This window comes from Electrona antarctica (assembly GCF_951216825.1).
Source record: "Electrona antarctica genome assembly, chromosome: 11".
NCBI lineage: Eukaryota > Metazoa > Chordata > Actinopteri > Myctophiformes > Myctophidae > Electrona > Electrona antarctica.
The window spans coordinates 29,884,923-29,888,615 of record NC_136792.1 but is presented as its reverse complement, the minus strand read 5'-3'; positions in this window follow the sequence as shown (position 1 = coordinate 29,888,615).

The window sequence follows — 3,693 nt, the reverse complement described above, 5'->3', positions numbered from 1 at the left end:
ACACCAGACACTCAATGTGATTCACACTCCCCCAAACCAATGGGTATTTATTTATATGTTGGCTTGTTCGAAACAAGCCACCAAATTCTTAAAACATGCCCAAAAAAACCGCAACCCGTGAACTCGAGAGAAAAAAAACTGCAACTCTGGAGAAAAAAACAAGCCAAAGGTTATAGGAAATAAGCAGACTTGGCAAGTTAACCCTGGCTATGACGTACCTTTCACTTAGAATGATCTGGTATATCCCCTGGAGGCTGGACAGCACACAGAGACCTGGGGAAAGGACTGGAGACACAGAGAGTATTGCAATTACAATTTACAATTTACAATTTAGGCATTTAGCAGACGCTCTTAATCCAGAGCGACTTACATTAAGCAATAACAAAAAGCATGGCATACATCACATGTATAAAAAGTAGTTATCATGAATCATGCGTAAACTAAGAACGTAACAGTGGAGTATCTATGTAAACTATACATACTATACTATATAATATATTATACATGTGTACTATAAAGTGCTATGACTACATAAAGTGCAATTCTAGAGCTGTCTACATAACAAGCTATAAGTCTGTTTTAAAATACTATCTAAGTCTACATAATGTGCTATCTAAGGGGCTAGGCTAGGGCAAGTGCTACGGGCCATGGTGGAGTCTGAAGAGGTGGGTTTTCAGACTACGGCGGAAGATTGGGAGTGAGGCTGCAGTTCTGACTGCAATGGGAAGTGCATTCCATAGTTTTGGAGCCAGAAGGGAGAAGAGTTTGGGACGTGTGGAGCGTTGTCCCGGCGTTTTTAGTGAAGGTACCTCCAGCTTCCCTGCGTTGGCTGATCTGAGTGAGCGGGAGGGGTTTGTAGGGTACGATCATACTTGTGAGATATGGGGGGGCCCATGCCTTTGGTTGCTTTGAATGCCAGCATCAGAGTTTTGTATTCTGTGCGGGCAGCGACCGGGAGCCAATGGAGCGAGCGGAGAAGGGGGGGAGACGTGTGAGAATTTTGGCTGGTTGAAGACCAAGCGTGCTGCGGCATTTTGGATCAGTTGGAGGGGCTTAAGTGCACATGCCGGTAGGCCAGTAAGGAGGGAGTTGCAATAGTCAAGTTTTGACAAGACTGTTGTCTGGATTAGGAGCTGGGCTGACTCCTGGGTGAGGAACGGTCTAATTCGTCGTATGTTGTAGAGTGTAAACCTACAGGATCTAGTGACAGCTGTGATGTGTGTTTTGAACGAGAGCTGACTGTCCAGGACAACACCAAGGTTCCTGGCTGTCGGGACAGACTTTACCAGGGCGTTGTCTACGGAGATAGTTAGCTCCCGCATAGGGCAGGACTTAGCTGGGAAGAACAGAAGCTCAGTCTTGTCTGGGTTCAGCTTGAGGTGGTTGGAAGACATCCACTGTGAGATGTCAGCCAGGCATGCAGTGATGCGCTCTTCTACCTGGGTGGCAGAGGGGGGGGAAGGATAGAAACAGTTGTGTGTCATCGGCATAGCAGTGATAGGATATATTGTGAGCAGAGATGATGGTGCCAAGGGATTTAGTGTACAGTGAGAAGAGGAGGGGACCAAGTACAGATCCCTGTGGGACCCCAGTTTGGAGGGTGCGGGGGGGGTGATAGCAAACCTTTCCAAGAAACCTGGTAAGTCCGGTCAGAGAGGTAGGAGGAGAACCACTTCAGCGCCGTCCCGCCTATGCCTAGATCAGCTAGGGTGCCTAGGAGCAGCTGGTGGTTCACTGTGTCACTTCAAAGTAGACATAATGAAGAGTCAATTCAATTACACTTTCGATTCAAAGAAGCTACGTAAGTAACGACCAATTTGGCTTTGTCTCAGCTGGTCAGTGACCGTGCTGGATGAGACCAATGCTGTATTGACTGTATGGTCTCGTGTTACACACTCTGAATGACAAATGAATGAGCATGAATGAGTCTATCATGGTGACTGCAGAGGGACCACAGGTAGGATCAGTCCTCTGTGGAAGACCAGTGAAGGCATAGGTGTGATTTGCATGGATTTGTATTTGGATATTTTATACAGTAGTTTTAGACTCACATATTTCCCCCTCCCCTCGTCTCCTCTGACTAAGACGAGAACTATGCAAACGGGAGCTGAGCACATTTCTATTTAACCAACACACAAGGAGCAGCTTGACTTATCTTATCTGGGAAGTAATGTGTTCACTGCCTCTGGCAGGTTATATCAGACGCGCCTCAAGTGGCTTGGAATGGATGGCTTAAGCGTTATTCTATTAGGCTATTACCTGCCACAGTTTGATAAGAAAGTGAAATGTCATGAATGTAAAAACGTCAACCCCCTAATTTCCTTTGACTCATGACCTTCCCTTACCTTAAAAACCCTCATTTCCTACATATTCTTCCTCAGTCAGTGAGTGCAGAAGCGGATGAGTGCTGCTTTGACATGTTTTTACATCAACTTCCCCTATTTCCCTTATGTTCCACTTCCTTTCACTCTCTTTCAAGTCCTGTTCTTTTAATAAACCAGTGGTTCTCCACCTTGTCTGGATCAGGGCCCACTATCCATCCATCTGACCACTTAACACGCCAGCCTTTTGGCTGCCTTGTTCAGAGCATGCTTATTCTGGATTGGATAAATGAAACCAACATAAATTTCCTATTAATCGTTATACCGAGCATCTTCGTTCCTACTCTCACCTATGGTCATGAAGTGTGGGTCATGACGGAAAGAATAAGATTGTGGATACAAGAGTCTTCTCAGACGGGTGGCCCGCTTCTCTCTTTGAGATAGGCTGGGAGGTACGTCATACCTGAGAGACTCGGAGTAGAACCACTGCTCCTTGACTGGGAAGTACGTCATACCTGAGAGACTCGGAGTAGAACCACTGCTCCTTGACTGGGAGGTACGTCATACCTGAGAGACTCGGAGTAGAACCACTGCTCCTTGACTTGGAAAGAAGCCAGCTTAGATGGTTCTGGCATCTACTACGGACAAGCGCTTAAAGATGGATGGTATATATATATATATATATAATGCTATGTTAGGTTATCATTCAAATATAAATGTTTTGCCACTTAGTTGAGGGCCTACCTGAAATATATCCTTATGGCTGAGAATCAGTTATAAAACACACACACACACACACACACACACACACACACACACACACACACACACACACACACACACACACACGCACATGCACGCGCACGCACACACACAATCGCTATTAGTTGTGGTTTACAGTGGAAGCCAGGCACCTCATTAGAAGACTGCTGCTGCACCTCATACAGTACCTATCCCCCTTCCTTCCTCCCTCCCTTTAACCCCCCCACCCCCACTCTCCCTCTCCCTCTCCCTCTCCCTCTCCCTCTCCCTCTCCCTCTCTCTCTCTCTCTCTCTCTCTCTCTCTCTCTCTCTCTCTCTCTCTCTCTCTCTCTCTCTTTGCCCTCAGCCTGAACCTGTCCTGCTGGGCAGACAGGGAACAAGGAGGAGAGGAGTGGAGAGGAGGAGAGATGTGAGAGACAGCCAGAAGTCTGCATGGTCTGATCATTGTGTGTGCATCTGCTCAGATATGATGGAGTTGTGAGGCGGCGTGCATGTCTGTGCGTGTGTGTGTGTGCGCGCGCGCGCGCGTGTGTTTGAACATTATTGGCGCTGGTCTCAGTGGGAGTGGATGAGATGAGGCTCTGTCACGGAGCTATACTTTCCATGAACT